Genomic DNA, 17714 nt, shown 5'->3' on the forward strand with positions numbered 1-17714 from the left:
AGTTTTACTTCAACAAAATGTAGGCACCAAGTGAGTTTTGGCACTGTCATGGGTGGTCCCCGGAGAGTCCTTTCCAGCCTAAGTCACTCATCACAAAAACTCCAGGTTATCTTCACCATCACCATTTTTTTTTTCAGCAGTCCACAGACTCTAGTGTTTTACATATATTTACAATCTATAGCCAGCTTCCCCACTTGCCTCTGGGGAAGGCATCAGTAGTAGCCAGTCCTGCCTTCCTTTAGGCTACCTCCTTTCCAGTTAGTGCTTCTATAGCGTGATGCCAACTTTTCCCAACCTAGCACTAAATTTCCCAAATCTGGTGAAAAATTCCCAGATAAAGTTTTTTATGGTGCTGCTATATCCTGGGAATTTTCCCAAAACCTGGGAATGTGTAAGTAAAATGTTTCAACTCAGGAAATTGGGAATTTTCATTCAGAACATTTTTACTCAAATTCCCAGATTTTGGGAAATTTCCCAGGATACAGAAACACTGTTTCCGGTGTCTTGCTACTGTCAATTTTTATAACCCCACCCCACCTGCTGGTGTGACTTCCCCTTCAATTTGCCCTTCAGCTGTGGCTCTACTCAGTTAATTGACATTCTATTAACTACCTGTCTTCCAATTAGGTCCCAATTAATAAATATTGGTGGATATTGGAGTGACAGGGGTGCTGAATTAGCTCCTGTCTTAGCACATCGTGTTACAGGATTTGTCAGGGGACCTATGCATCTCTGTGGAGCCTCACACTGTGATTTACAAGCCTCAACTAGGCACTTACATGCCTAATTCATTTTGTATATCCAAGCTTAGAATTTTATCTAGTCCAGCTCTAAATACTGCCACTCAGGTATGAAGTTTCCTCCATTTCTCTGGAGGAAACTATTTCCAGAATCCCACAGATTTCACTTTTATCAAATATTTCCTGAGTTTCAGCCTGAAAGTTTCTCCGTTCCTCAATTTTATCATGTTTCAATTATATGCCTAGACATTTATTTATTGAATTGAAAATTATTAAATATTTGTGGATGTGTTCTACATTTTAAAATATATTGATTTAAATTACAACACAGAATACACAGTGTACACTGCTCACTTTATATTGTTTTATTACAAATGCATTGTAAAATGATAACGTTTTTAGTTCACCTCATACAAGTACTGTAGTACAATCTCTTTATTGTGAAAATGCACATTACATATATAGTTTTTTTTTGTTACATAACTGCACTCAAAAACAAAACAATACAAAATTTTAGATCCTACAAGTCCACTCAGTCCTACTTCTTGTTCATCCAATCCTAAGACAAACAAATTTGTTTACATTTACAGGTGATATAGATGCCCCACTTCTTATTTACAATGTCACCAGAAAGTGAGAACAGACATTCGCATGACACTTTTATAGCCAGCATCACAAGGTATTTATGTCCCACATAAGCTAAACATTCGTATACCCCTTCATGCTTCAGCCACCATTCTAGAAGACATGCTTCCATGCCGATGATGCTCATTTTTTTTTAAAAAAAATGTGGTGATTAAATCTGTGATTGAACTCCTTGTGGGAGAATTGTATGTCTCCAGCTCTATTTTACTTGCATTCTGCCATATATTTAATGCTACAGCACTCGACCCAAGGTTTAAGAATCTGAAGTGTCCCTCCCAGATTTTGGAAGGCGAGATGTGGAGCATGCTTTCAGAAGTTTTAAAAGAGCAACACTCCAATGCAGCAACTACAGATCCGGAACCACCAAAGAAGAAAATCAACCTTCTTCTGGTGGCATCTGACTCAGATTATGAAAATGAACATGCATTGGTCTGCACTGCTTTGGATTGTTATCAAGGAGAACCTGCTATCAGCATGGACACATACGAATCTTTAGGGCACGTGGCATGTAAATATCTTGTGACACCGGCTGCAACAGTGCCATGCAAACACCTGTTCTCACTTGTAGGTGACTTGAATAAGAAATAGGCAGCATTATCTCCTATAAATGTAAACAAACTTGTTTATTTGAGCGATTGGCTGAAGAAAAAGTAGAACCGATTGGACTTGTAGGTGCTAAAGTTTGACATTGTTTTATTTTGTAATGCAGTTAATTTTTTTACATAATTATACATTTCTAAGTTCAACTTTCATGAAAAAGAGATTTCACTATAGAACTGGGGTGGGGGAATCAAATCATGTGCCTTAAAGTGTCCTATATGAAGCCCTTATATCTGAGGTTGTAGGAAAAGAGAACCACCAGGAAGACAATTCAAGAGAGGATGCAACAGGGGAAATAAGCAGAAGAAAGAGAGCAGTGCTGAATTTTTAAAGTGCCTGTACACAAATTGCGAGAGCCTGGGGAAACAAGACAGGAAGAATTAGTATACTGGCTACAGACAGGGAATTACGATGTTATGGCTAACAGAGACATGGTGGGATAGTGCATACCGGAGCACTGCCATGAATGGATATAGCTGTTCAGGAAGCGTAGGCAGGGGCGAAGAGGGGGAGGGTAAGCGCTGTATGTAAAAGAGCTGTATGAATGCTCAGAGACTCACTACGAAACGGGAAATGAGCCCAGTTGAAAGTCTTATGGGTTAAATTAGAAGGGAATGTCAAAGGGGGATTTATGGTAGCGTGTCCTGCTACAGCCACCTAGACCAGAAAGAAGAGGTGGCAGAGGCTTTTTAACGACAAACTAGCAGAAGCTGTAGATCAACAGGCCCTGGTTCTCTGGGGGATTTCACATTACCTGATAATTGCTGGAGAGACAATACAGAGTGCACAGGCTATCCGAGGAAGTTTTTGTAGATCGCTGAGGACAACTTCTGGTACAAATGTGGGGGAACCCAACGGGGCCTTGCGCCTCTCGACCTCCTGCTCACAAACAGAGAAGAGTTGATCAGGAAGTTAAGGTAACGCAACCTGGGCGCCAGTGCATCATGACATGGTAAGAGTTCAGAACCCCTGGTCAGGAAGGAAGGAGAGAAGCAGAACGCAAACCTGGATTTCAGAAAAAGCGGATTTCAGCTCCCTAGAGAAATGATGGGCAGGATTCCCTGGGAGAAGCTGAACTGAAGGGATGGGTTGTCCAGGACAGCTGGCAGTTTTTTAAAGAACCATGCTCAGAGCACAGCAAGATACCAACGACGTGCAGAAAGAACAGCCAAGCGTAGCAAGTAGCCCAGCATGGGCTTAGCAGGGAACTCAGTGGTGAGCTGAAGCAAAAGAAGAAAGCTTACAAAAAATCGGAAGCTTGGGAAGTATGACTGGGGAGGCATTATGAAGATTATTGCTCGCGGCCTGCGGATAGATTCGGAAAGGCCAAAGGGCCTTTGAGTTGACACCTAGCAAAGATTTGAAGATAATCAGGAGAGGGTTCTGTACAAGTATGTAAGCAAACAAGAAGAGACTAGGGATGGTGTAGTCCCTTACGCCAATGAGCAGCAGTATCCATAGTGGAAGATATGGAAAGGCTGAAGTACTCAATTCTTCTTCATTCGAGTCTTTACGGCAGGATAATCCCAGACTACTACACTGGGGATCACAGACGAGAGAGCGAAGAGCAGCCCACTGTGATAGAGGGTAGTTAGGACCTACGTTAAAGACGTTAGACGTGCACAGTCTATGGGACGACGGAACTGCTATCCAGGGTCTGAGAGGGAGGTTAAGCTCGATGTGATTTTGCGAAGCCATTGACCTATCTTATGAAATTCATGGCGAACAGGAAGAGTCCCAGAGGCTGGAAGAAAGCAAAATAGTACCTACTTTTAAGAAAGGGAAAAAGGAGGATCCAGGGAACTACAGACCAAATCAGTCTCACCTCAATCCCATGGAAAAATCATGGAGAGCAGTGCTGAAGGATCCATCTGAAACCTTAGAGGAACAGAGGTGATCAAGCGTCAGCATGGATCACAGCGGTAAATCAGCTGAGCAACCTGATGCTTTCTATGATGAGATACTGGAACTATGGATGGGGGCAAACTGTGATGTTGTATAAACCTATGACTTTAAGTAAAGGCTTTTGACACAGTTTCCCACAAGCATTCTCATCCAGCAACTAAGGAAGTATGGGTTGGAGGAATGGACTGTTGAAGTGATAAGAAAACTGGCTGAAATCAAACGGGCTCAGCGGGTACGGTATCAATGGCACACTCTCTAGTTGGCAACCATAACAAGTGGTGTGCCAGCGGGTCTGTCTAGGCCCGTTTCTATTCAATGTCTTCATTAATGATCTTGGATGACTGGATAAGATTGCACATTAAGTAAATTTGCAGATGACACCAAGTTGGAGGGAGTGGTGGACACACGGGAGGCAGGGATAGGATTCAGGAGAACTAGACAAATTGGAGAAGTGGGCCACAAGAACCTCATGAAGTTCAACAAGGACAAGTTGCAAAGTCCGCACTTAGGACAGAAAACCCATGCACTGCTACAGGCTGGGGACGTTTGGCTAAGTAGCAGTGCTGAAGAAAAGGATCTTGGGGTTACGGTAGATGGAAGTTGAACATGAGCCTACAGTGTGCTTTGTAGCCAAAAAGGCTAAAGCATACTGGCTGTATTAGTAGGAGTGTTGCCAAGCAGATCGAGGGATGTGATTATTCCCCTCTATTCGGCACTGGTGAGGCCGCAATCTGGAATATTGTGTCCAGTTTGGCGCCACACTCAAAAAGGACGTGGAACAATTGGAGATATCCAGCGAGGGCAACAAATGATTAGAGGACTAGAGCACATGACTTAAGAGAGACTGAAGGAACTAGGCTTATTTAGCCTGCAGAAGAGAAGACTAAGGGGGGATTGATAGCACCTTCAACTACTTGAAGGGGTGCTCAAGGAGGAGGAGCTGGCTGTTCTCAGTGGTGACGGAGGACAGAACAAGGAGCAATGGTTGAAGTTGCAGTTGCGGAAGTCGAGGCTGGATAATTAGAAAAAACTTTCTGACTAGGAGAGTGGTGAAGTATTGGAATGGGTTACCTAGGGAGTTGGTAGAATCTCCATCTTTAGAGATATTTAAGGTCCAGCTAGACCGCACCCTGGCTGGGATTATTTAGGGAAAGTGGTCCTGCCTTTAGCAGGGGGGTTGGACTAGATGACCTCACGAGGTCCCTTCCAACCTTTTGATTCTATGATTCTATGATTCTATGATTTGAACTAGGTGAATTGAAAAACACTATTTCTTTTGTTTTTTACAGTGCAAATATTTGTAATCAAAATAAATATAAAGTGAGCACTGTAGACTTTGTATTGTTGTAATTTAAATCAGTATATTTGAAAATGTAGAAAACATCCAAAATTTTTAAATAAATGGCATTCTACTATCATTTAACAGTGAAAATAATCAGGCAATTAACCATGATTACTTTTTTAATAGTGTGATTAATTGCAATTATTTTTTAATTGCTTTAAAGCCCTTGTCTGTGCACTGCCCTATCTTCCAGATGTTGCTACTGGTTAAAATTGTGCATGTGTTTGTATTGTACATTTATATTTAGATCAATTACTTTTAGTAATCTAAATGAAAAACAATACTTCCACGTCAGCACTTTGTGCACTGCTGTAATATCATACTGCTGAAGGTGCCATTAAAGTATAAACATTAAGGAAGGAAGAGCCTCTTCAACTCCGGTTTGGATGTCTGAAGGGTAAGATGGGGTATGGATGAATGAGATAGCATCTAATAGGGCTTTTCCAGTTCTAAAATCTTTGGCTTTATCAAAATACAAAAACTAGACCCTATATAAAGGCATATCACTTATCATTTCCTGTTTCTTTCCCAAACAAAATATATTAACGTGTCAGAATCATATGTCAAAATGATGCCTCTTAAAGACTCTCCTATAGCACTTGAATGGTCTTGTAAGGATAGAAAGTGGGGCTATCTCACAGATACCATGACTAGTGAACACACCCTCATTCTGTGGTACTTATCTTCTTTCAAGGACTTCCATCAGTCATTTTGAATCTGCAAACGCATGATCTAAGGATTGGGGGTACTATTAAACTGTAATAATAGGAATATCTATGTCTATATAGTAGTAGACAAAAGTTACTGGATTGGATTATCATATAAAACCAAAAGCCTGGCTGAATTTGGGAGCATGCAACTCTTTCTACACTGCATGTAGGCTGGTAAATGTTGATGATCTAGGCTCAGATTTTCAGCAATAAGTACCTAAAGTTGGCTAAGTCAATATGTAGGCATGAACACCAAGTACTATCAGAAACAAGCATCCCCACGTATGCTGACTACTTTGTAAAATCACCTCACAATTGCTCCATGACAAGCATTCCCCCTGGAAAAATATACAGTGTTTCACTGACAAGCTGGGAATGCCTTCCAGTCTCTCTTTTCCTGGCACCAGTAGGGGATGACAGTGATGCACTGTAGGATTAGTGCTGTGTATTGCCATCTCTGGACAACCCACTTTGATTTCTCAGTCTCACTGGTGTCACCTCCTGCTGGCTCAGAGTGGGGCTCTGTCCCCCTTTAGTGGTGGCTAGGCTAGCTAGCGATTGATGAACCTGCTGGAGACTTGGGAAATGGCAAGTGTCTTTTAGCTCATGCAGTAAAGGCTAATGCATTAAGCTCCCAGGTTTGATGCCTGCTGCTGATGTCCCTGTGTGGGTTGGAATGACACTGTTTTTTAGCTCTGACTGTACCTAGAAACACTGTGATGTTGGGTCTGATGACCTAGATGTTGGTATCTCCACTGCTCTCTGGCAGGGTTGTGAGCACTTTACAGTCAGGTCTATTAATAATAATTGGAGATATACCAATCTCCTAGAACTGGAAGGGACCTTGAAGGGTCATTGAGTCCAGCCCCCTGCCTTCACTAGCAGGACCAATTTTTGCCCCAGATCCCTAAGTGGCCCTCTCAAGGAATGAACTCACAACCCTGAGTTTACCAGGCTAATGCGCAAACCACTGAACTATCCCTCTGCCCCAGGCTCCTAGACCCTGTCAGGCTCTTCAACAGTTTGGAGAATCATGTTTCACGGAGAGTGACTCAAACAGTTCTTGTGGAGATTGCCCTATGTGGAAATGACCATGTGTCTAACATGAACATGCCATGGTGTAATGAAACAGCGTTTTGGTTTCTGGGATCTATATTTACTAACCTGACAAACACTGTACATATCTGCTTGATAACTGATATGTTTATGCCAATAATAATTGCAAAGAGAACAATGTCTGGATCTCTGAGAAGGCAGCCATCCAGCTGAGGTTAAAAACAATCAACTGTAGGAAATGTGGTTTATCATTATGAAATTATTATTTATCAGCAGCGGGAAGATTCTCCAGGTGCTCTGTATTGTTAGTATTTTGGTTCTTCAATGTTTTCAAATGGCAATTTAAATAGATGTGTAATCAGAGTCCAAATCAGAATCTCCATTTGCATTATTTTGGGGAACCTCTGTGAAAAACTACATTATTAAACAAACACACATAGTGTGTTGCCACAAAGAATGCACAGAGTCTGTCAGTCCAGCTCTGAAAAGTGCAATGGATACTAAATAGAAAATGGCAACTCCAGAAAAATTTTAAACCAATTGAACTGAGAGATGGAAAGACATGTAGGGTCACAGTTTGCTCATCCCCTGGATGCCCAGTGTATGATTGTTTCCTAGTGTCTATTTGTCAGAGATTTGTCTATTGCAGGTTTAACTCAGGTGATGAGATTTCAACCACTTCCATTCAGGAGTCTATTTTGCAATCTCATTGATTGCACTCCTACAAAAAATATTTCCTGATCGTCTATCTAAACATTTCTTTTTCCCTCAGTTTTTTCACCCATCTATTAAACTCTCGAGCAACCCCAAACTAATTCCTCTGATTTTCTGTACGTACTTGTATAAGGTGGCAGTATTCCTACTACTCAGTCATCACTTGGCCAAGTTATGCATATATAGTTCTTTTAAACTTTCTTCAGAAACTGATCCCTCCAGAATCATAAGCATTTTGTGGGAAATGCTGATTTAGAAAGTACTCTGATATTCATTTCAGCTGACTATATCTTCATTTTACACTCTATAATATTATAAGACATATTGAAGGAACCTTTTAACAGAGTGTATTGAAAACCTCTGTAACTCACTGCCTCAAGATAAAAGAGTTAAATATTGTGGCTGGATTTTAAACAAATTAGATAACTTTAGGGCACTCATAATGTTCACAGTTATTTAATTGGCAAGCATGATAAATGTATTCCTGTGATGAACACTTCTTGAGGTTACTCCTGAAGATCACTCAGAAGATTTAGACAATGAATTAAGTAACTGCAGCCTCTCATGATGTTGATTTTGCAATAAAATGTGCACAGTCCCCCTGGACTCAGTAGACTGCAATGGTTTCCAGGCTCAATTCAAAGCATTGGTGTTATTCTAAAAAGATAATTTTTCTTCGGATGCTTTGTACCATACTGACCAACCCTTTCCTTTATTTTATCCCAGCATATGAGAAAGAGTAGAACATGTGAGCTGACAGTCTCCACATGCATTCATCTGGGTGTGCAGGATTCTCACTGACAGGCTCTCGTCTCTGAAATGTACTGCTTTGCACTGATGTAAGTGGGGCAGAGTGGGCTGATATGGCATCCAGTTGTCAAAAGTTGGGGTAGGTCTTAAAAGTAGATTTTAGTTCTGTTGAATATTGTACATTTTGTATTGTACTCTTTTAAAAATGTTGTATGTTTTATCTCCTGTATTATTTCTGTACTACTATATATGGATACATCATTTTAAGGGCTTTCTCTGTATTGTATATGTGCTTTGATGTTTGGTCAGGTGTCATTTAAAAATCAAAATCAAAATTAATATATTCTATTCTGTGGTATCCTCTGTCTGAATAATAGAAAACCCTCATGTGTTTTGGTGAAGGGGGAGACCAGTGGAGTGCACCATGTAACAGTTCCTGATTTCAGATGGAGTCGGGTGGTTGCAGGGGAATTTCAGCATGGGAACTTTGACTCTGGCTCTCCTTTCCCCATCCCTAGATCAGACAAAGCAGCGCTGCCCCTGAGATCGTCACCCCCACCCCAACCCAGAGCTCTTACTAAGTAACATGATCTAGCCTTAAATACACTTTGTTTCTTGATTACACAAAGTTTAACCAATGGCCTCAGATTCTGTTTCTGTGAACATTTACACAAACAAAACTGCACTTGCACACAGGATCATAGAAAGCAGAAGAAAGGGGCGTGAACAAGGCTGAATAGAAATACAGTTCAGCATTTGCAAGCACTGCAGGAATACATTTATATTTTTTGTTAGTGGTGATGATTGTGAAGCACTGGAATGGGTTACCTAGGGAGGTGGTGGAATCTCCTTCCTTAGAGGTTTTAAAGGTCAGTCTTGACAAAACCCTGGCTGGGATGATTTAGTTGGGGACTGGTCCTGCTTTGCGCATGGGGTTGGACTAGATGACCTCCTGAGGTCCCTTCCAATCCTGATATTCTATGATTCTATTATTGTAATTCTGAATATGTCTCTCCCAGTAGATGTGGGGATCACAAAGATTACGACAAAACATTGTTGTACATCACAGTCATGCTCTGGATAGACCTGACTTCCATTTTTAATTGTGGTCCACGGGTCAGTGTATGATTTCCAACATTTCTAAATCCATAGTAGAACTCCCACTGTTGTCACCTGTAGAGCTGGTCAGGAATGTTTTGCTTAAATTTTTTTTTTGTTGCAAAATGTCAATGTCTTTTGGTTAACACTGACCTGCACTGAATACGCATTCGTGACAAAAAGATGAAAGGGATCTCGGGTCTAGGATGGAATTTCTGGTCAAAACCAGCAAGCAGAGAGTGGAGAAACTTGCTCTCTGAGGCTAGCCAACAGCCCAGGGGTTAATAATACTCATCCAGAGCGTGGGCACTCTAGAGTCAAGTCCCCACTGTGATTCAAGGTACAAGAGCGCACAAGTACATCTTGAATAATGGTAAGATTGATGAAGAGGACTGATAATTTTACTCATTTTGCAACACAGCAGAGCGTTGAGAAGCCCTCATCGAGTCAGGTCTCTTAGGTCTCCATTAAAATGATCTTTTTTGTTTCTCTTCATCTACAGTCAAAATGCCTACCTCTTTTGTCTTGTATAAAATTCTTCATGGTGGTCTTGTGACATCTCTTTTCCTGTGATCCTACCAGGAAAACAGACTTGTAGTAATCAGATAAGCAGTACGCTTCATATATCCACAATCTATTTCCAGTCAAAAGACATCATTTACTTATGTGGTCAGACCATATATAGCCCATTTATATTCAATAGAGATAGCTTTTACAGGTAATTTCAGCCTGCTGGTGACAGTTGTGTCTGGGACAAGCTCGGATGTTGATGCCATCCACCTGTCTTAGTTTCTCCTTTGTTGCATTTCACTCTGAACAATGTGATTCTACTGGAGAAACAAGTTATTGTTTCCTTCCGTTACCAGAAAGAAATAAAATGAGTGTTTATGTTTAATCAGTAGTGTTTCTATATTGCCTTTGTAACACATGGTTAGTTCCCTTAAAGGGAGAATCTACTTTGAAAAGCCCTACTGCTTGTTCATATGCAGAGTGAAGGCTTCTGATCTGTGGGACAAATATCAGTCTACATGGATTTTTACATCTGCTTGTCCTGCAGAAGGAGCGGAAGCTGTTCCCTTTGTGCATCATCAACAGAATTACTGAGTTCCAATAAGTTACTATTGTGAAGTTCAGGTCACATGTTGCACACATCTACCTGAATGTTTCAGTACAACACAGAGTGATGAGGGGCACTCTGAATCCATTCACTGAGGAAACATCCTGTGGCACTGGGGTGTTTTTCATAAAAGTTTGGGTCGTGGTTACTGTGAAGCCACCCATTTCTGAGGCAGGCTGAATTTGGGTAGGAAAACCTACTTTATTAGATAGGAAAAGTAACTTATTATAAGAAGTTAGTCCCCAGTTTCCATTGTGTGATTTTTGTTGTTTTTTTTAATTATTGCAACCATTTGTTTCTATTACTCTCTTGTTTCTAGCTGAATCTCTCTCCTTTCTTAAATAACACTTCTTCTGTGATATTAAAAGTGTCCAGAAGTGCTGCGTGAAGTACAGGAGAGATGGTTTAAAGTAGAACTATTTAATTAGGGTTCATTGCTCCTTTGAGGGTAGGGATCTGGGATTTCTGAGTAGCCAGTGTCAGAAACTGGATATCTGAGGATAGTGATTCAAGAAGACTTGGGGACTGGGGTGCACCTATTGTTAACCAATAAGGCAAAGTCAGGGCTAGATTTCCCCAGAGGAAAGTGCTTGGATGGCTGAAAGACTGGTGGTGTCAGGAGCTAATGCCAGGCACCCTGGGAAGGCTACCACTCTCTGAGGCAGGAGGTAACAAGGTGACTCATTGTCCTGGGTACTGTCTCTCTCTCACACACAGAGGCATCGCTTTAGCAGGTCTGGTGAAGACATGATAAATAAATGGTAGGGAGCTCTCCCATCAACTTCAGTACTCCATGTAAATGAGAGGTGGAAGCTATGTCCATGTAAACTATGTCAACTTAAGTTACTTAGGTTATGTAAATTAAGTTCCTTTACATACATAGACTTACTCTGCAGTGTAGACACGGCCCCCTCCCTCACACACACACAGGGACAGGACTGAATTCCATTTTTAGTTGTGGTGCATAGGTCCAGGTTTAAATTTAGTGCTCTCCTTGATTCACAGTAGATCACCACTGATGCCATTTCGAGTGTTAAACAAAGATCAAGAATTGAACTTTACATAATACAAAACAATCAATTAATATTTATTCATCCAATATCTTATCACATTCAGAATCACTTAGTAGTAAAATATACTCCCCTTTAGGACCGTGGCAATTTCTGCCTTTTGCTTCACTTACTTTTCCATCCTCCTTTCTGTGTTCCTCTCCCTCTGTCTTTTCTGTGTCTCCTCCTGTCTTATGTTTCCTGCCCTTCAGCAACTCTCCATTTCCTCTCTTGTGAGCTTCATTCTTATCTACTTTCTCATTCTATCTAGAATGAAAAGATTAATTCTGATATTTAGAGTGTCATCAATAGGCTTCACGGTTAATGCCCCAAATGTGATTAATGGGGATGTGACGGAATTCACATCTCACAGTGACAACTTCAGGCTCTCTGCAAACTCAGTGAAACTCTGCAACAATGTACACTTCTTGGGTCACATTTTCAAGGGTTTCTTTGCAACACTTGAATCTGGAAACCTGATTTCAAAAATAAGTTTAGACTCTGTAGAATCTGAGTATACCACAAGGGCCACCAAATACATTCAATGGACCAGTTCCAATCCATGGGCCAGGTGTTCAGCATAACTGAACTACAGAACGCTTCTTCCTCAAATAAACAGCTATAGGAAAACGTCATGTCATGTGAGATGTACTCCATTCTGTTGTCAGAGGTGTGTTGTCAGATGCTACCGGTGTGGTGCTCTGCTCTCTCCTTGTTGGTGTCACTTGGCTGCGTGCGTGTGTTCCCTCTGTGTGCTGCCTCAGCTCTGCACAGCTAGCTGACACAGCAGACCCAAAGAAAACCCCCAATGACCACAGAGTCTAGTAAGGTATGAAGGCACGTCGACCAGGTTTATTGCCGTATTGGATACAATAATAGTTCCCTATAGGTTTCTTAGCCTAATTCAGGGCATACTACCAGGTACCCACGGTCAATGGACTCGGCTCAGTCAGTGGCTGACTTCCACTTGCCCCCTCGGCCGGACAGACACACCCCAGGATGACTCTTTACACAGGTTACAAAACAAGTTACACATCCACTCCTGACGTATGGGCTGCAATCCCTTACGTAGCAGTACAACCCTCTACGGAGTAAGGTTCCGCGTCTTCACCTTGTACATGTTGGTTTTGGACAACAACTGCTATCCATCAATTTACCCTTTACCCCGTCATTGGGATGGGTCTGCTGTTCCTTCTTTGCTGTGGAATTTCCAGTATAGGTGTTCTGGTACCTGTTGGTATAGCTTCGGTTGGTAGTGTGAATAAATGTTTATGCCACTTCAAGCCCTTTCCTTTGCCAGCATCTATGAACCGAGCCGGCCTTCAGCTCACAGCTTGACTTTGCTTTTTAGCTAAGTCTTAACCATACTTTGGTTCAGGCCTCAGGCCTCATACTGGGCCTTTATCAGGGCCTTCACTTACTACACATTCCATCTACACATCCTCCTGGCAACTCTAAGCAGCAGAAACTTTGTAATAAAAGTGTGTGTGTCCCAGTACAGGGAATCTTCTGATTACAAGTCAGGTTCTTTGTAGCAAGGAGGGGATTGTGAAGGAGAACAACAATGAATATCCATCCCTAATCTGTCATTTCTGTAACAACATGGCAGAGATATAAAAGGAGGCCATTTTTAGACTCTGGTCTCTGATCTTCCATTCTTGTTTTTTTGGCTTAAAGTGAGGGGGAATGAAGCAATCCACTCATGAAACTTCTGCTGGTTTGTCTAGTATGGTCTTCCCAGGAGACCTGCAATGGACCAATTGGGTATGAAGTACAAATTTTATGTCCAATGTTCATTGCCTATCCAGAAGGCACAGTGTATGTATGTGGGTTTTGACACCATAAGGTCCATTTCCATTCATTTAGTTTTGATTTTCAGTATTTTTCAGATCACTCTGTCTAGCTTGTGGGTAGATGTTGATGCCTTTCATGTGCCTAAATTTTAATTTTCTCTCTAGTCCTTCTGAACAATAAAGTTTTACTGGAAAACCATTTGGTGGAGATTTTCAAACAAATCTAGGGAATTTAAAGACATGCATTTGAATGAAAGATGGGTATCTAAATTCCACTAGATCAACAAGTTTATGGAGGGGATGGTATGATGGGATAGCCTAATTTTGGCAATTAATTGATCTTTTACTATTAGCGGTAAGTATGCCCAATGGCCTGTGATGGGACGTTAGATGGCGTGGGATCTGAGTTACTACAGAAAATTCTTTCCTGGGTACTGGCTGGTGAGTCTTGCCCACATGCTCAGGGTTTAGCTGATCACCATATTTGGGGTTAGGAAGTAATTTTCCTCCTGGGCAGATTGGCAGAGGCCCTGGGGGGGTGGTTCTCCTTCTTCTGCAGCGTGGGACACGGGTCACTTGCTGGAAGATTCTCTTTATCTTGAACTCTTTAAAGCATGATTTGAGGGCTTCAATACCTCAGACATAGGTTAGGGGTTTGTTACAGGGGTGGGTGGGTGAGAATCTGTGGCCTGCATTGTGCAGGAGGTCAGACTAGATTATCATAATGATCCTTTCTGACCTTAAAGTCTATGAGTCTATGAACATGAAAATCTCAAGTGCTATTTTTCTGTACTGAGAGAGATGTGAGTTAAGATGCAATCAGTAAGTCCATTATAATTTATCTTTGCTACACAGGGCTAAATTTCCTTTGAAAGGTGAATATAAAAAGACAACTTTTTACTGAATATACCTGCTTCCTGTGGATATTTAAAGCCATGTCCCCTGGCCTTAGGAATAGAAACAAGTTGTTGATTTTTTTTTTGTCCTGTTCACTCTGCAGAGACAGAGCAGCACCAAGAAAGGGAATTGGATATCATCCCTTTAGAGCAGATGTGCACTTTAAAGTATTGTTTACCCCCAACTTCCTCATCTTAATATCTGTTTGGATATAAATAACTTCATCATTTCACTTTCCCAGTGACTGTGAGTAAAGTTATTGTGTGATTGCCAACTAACTAACAAACTAAATAAAATAAACATCACTCCCTTAAGCTGGTGGCATAATGATAACTCCTTGTGTTGGTCCCACTCTGTTAATTGCATTACTTGTGCTCAGAAAGAGAATTGGCTTTTATCTCTGAAAGGTCTCTGAATCCAGACACTTTCTTCCTAAGTGGTTGTCACTAGCCATGCTGCTGATAGGAAGAGAGAAGCAAAGAGGCTTGTGCTTCAAGCAGAAAAGGTAAGTGCTGAAGAGGGAACTAACTTCTTCTCCTATGCATAGTTTAGTTTTTGTTCGCCAAACTGCAGTTTGGGTGATGTTGCAAATCCTCACTGAAGCTACTTTGTTAGGTTCTCAGGGATAGGCGAGGTATAAAAATCTGGACAGCATTCTGCATAATATCTCATATTATCTATATTTTCTCATCTGTAACTTGCTGAACATTTTAAACGTCACTTCTTTAAGGAAACCATAATGCCGGCTGGAGTGAATTCCTCTTGGAAAAAATTACTGTCAGATGCTTTCTCAGAGAATGTTACCTTTCTTCTTACTGGACAGAGGAAATATGGGTGTGAGTGGCAGTGTAAATGTGAGTCAAGAGCTAAAAGAGGGACAGAGATCTCAGCTCACAAGGGTGACTGTCATGGAGCCCCTGATTTGGGTTGAACCTCAGCATAGGTCATGCCCCCTTTTTTTGCTTAACTGTTGGGGAGCACAAAGCAAACCACAGACACTGGCTGTGTAGGCCATCTGGCTTGCTGGGAAGTGTAGGCAGAGAACTGTGCAGCCTGGAAAAACCCCTCTCTGCAGGGAGAGAGATGGAATTTTCTGCTGAAGAGAAGTGAGGGCTGGGGAGCTGGGTGCCTTTGCTGGACCAAAGAGGAAAGATACAGGTGCTGTTGCCCTGAATTGTGACAGGCACTTCTGAAAATCCCATCCTTAGACATACAAATTTAGTTATCTACAATTGAATATTTTTATCAAGAAACAAAATTTTATAAAGGCACAGTCAAGGACAAAATTATTTTTCCTTCTCTGTGTTACTAACAAATGAGATGATTAAAATTCAGTATTTTAGGCTCTAACTTGCTTCCACTATAATGCTGCTTGTTTCTATTATACATGGATAGGAATGTCAAAGTTTATAATATTTTTTCAGTTTATTAGGGGAAAAACAAAACAAATCCCACGTTAGGGGCTGATACTTAAGTCACCCTAAGGCAGGTTTTATACCATTCTTGAAGTACCAAGACAGATGTAAATTTCATCCACGCTCACTTTATGGTTCCTTTACTCTGCCAGAGGGGTGTCAGGTGGCCCAAGTGTAACTGAAAATCAGGCCCATTTATTGTTAGCAATTCAGATTGTGATACCCATTGTCAATCTCCTCCCATGTCTTGATCCAGTTGTGTTACCTGGGGTTCTTTCAACCCAAAGCTCTTGGTAACTTTTACTCTGTGCGAGGAGGTGTCAGGAAATAAATCAGGGGAGACACGGCCGTCAGACCGATAGATGGCTGGCACAAACAGGACAACACAAGAGTGCTTTCACTTAAAGCTAAACTTTGCTTACTTTCAAGCACTTACACACGTCTGCAACAGATTAGTAAAACACCCCCAACCTTGATAATTACCAAAGCTGAGTGTGGCTCTCGAGTGAAACAGGGGCAGGTTTCCGGTGGCCAAATCTTCCATCTGCCGACGGGGACTGCAAGATGTATCCAGAGGGAGAGTATGTGTATGGGTAGGGTTTTGTGGCCTGCCTTGTGCAGGAGGTCAGACTAGATGATCATATTGGTCCCTTCTGACCTATGAGTCTATGAGTCTATGAGAGTCCAAAAAGAGTCCTCAAACGAGTCCAATGATCTCAAGCTTTTCCCCCTTATTTATACATTAGTAATAGAATGACATGTTCCTTAAAGAAAACTTGTTAAGCAAGCAGTTCCAATGGGCAAGCAAGAGGCTCCTTCTGATTATTGATTAACCAGGTGTGGTTTCTTCCACAGTTTTCAGCCTTGAGACACCAATAAACATTCCTGAGGCACATCCTGTTCTTTTAAAATGCATGTATCAGCAACTTTAACACAATTCTTATCAGGAAGGATGCAGGGTTAAGTTGCCCTTTATGCGGTACCCCAAAGCTCCCCCCCCCCCACAACCTTTAACAATAAGCCATAGTGGTTTCAGACACTTTACTGGTTTGCCAAAGTCTCCCCGTAGAGTTGTTGTGGAACTTATTTCAGTTCACAATGGTGTAAGTCACACAAGAAACCTGACCGTCAGACACCCAGCCTTCATTACGTATGTTTTGGGTTTCACAGAAAAGTTGACTGTATCTCAGCAGAGTGTGAGGGTAACACAGAGCCATGAATAGGAGCTTAAATAGGAATAGGAATAGGGGCTTAAAGATCCCTGGGTCATCCAGTCTGTATCTCACAGGCCTATGCCTTTCTGCATTCTCACATCTGATCAAAACTCTCTAGAATCTCTTGGCACCACTGGGGACTTGGCCACCTCACCAGGGGAGTCTGTTTTCATGTCTCAGTTACTCTGGCTGTTATAAAGGTTGTCCTAATATTGTAATGGCAGAAGCAGTGGGAATCACTATGGCCCAGAAAAATACAATGCCTTCTGGATGTCCCTGGGGAATCAGGTAACAAAACTGCTTCTCTCTCTGTTAGGAGGGTGCAGCTTTCCAAGGTTAGCCAGCCTCTTACCTCCTTCCCATGTCAGATCCTTACACCCCAAGGAGTGCTAAAACGGAGCAGTCCTTGCACCGGGAAAAGTGCAGGTTCTACAAGAGTTCCTGGCCCTTATGGAGAAGATACAAAAGCCAGCACATGTTGCACCGTCACTTTATCTTCTTGTGCAGCCTCAAAACCTGTCCCTTTGCCTAAACTTGTCTTTATGCCATACACTATCCTCCTAGGACCATACAAGCAAGATTTCAGGAATAGTAATAAAGCTGAAGTTTCACATATCGGAGCACAAAGCAGTGGTTCCCAAGCATTGGTCCCGATCCCTGCAGCATCCC

The sequence above is a fragment of the Chelonoidis abingdonii genome, chromosome 1 (genome assembly GCF_003597395.2).
Source record: "Chelonoidis abingdonii isolate Lonesome George chromosome 1, CheloAbing_2.0, whole genome shotgun sequence".
In the NCBI taxonomy this organism is placed as follows: domain Eukaryota; kingdom Metazoa; phylum Chordata; order Testudines; family Testudinidae; genus Chelonoidis; species Chelonoidis abingdonii.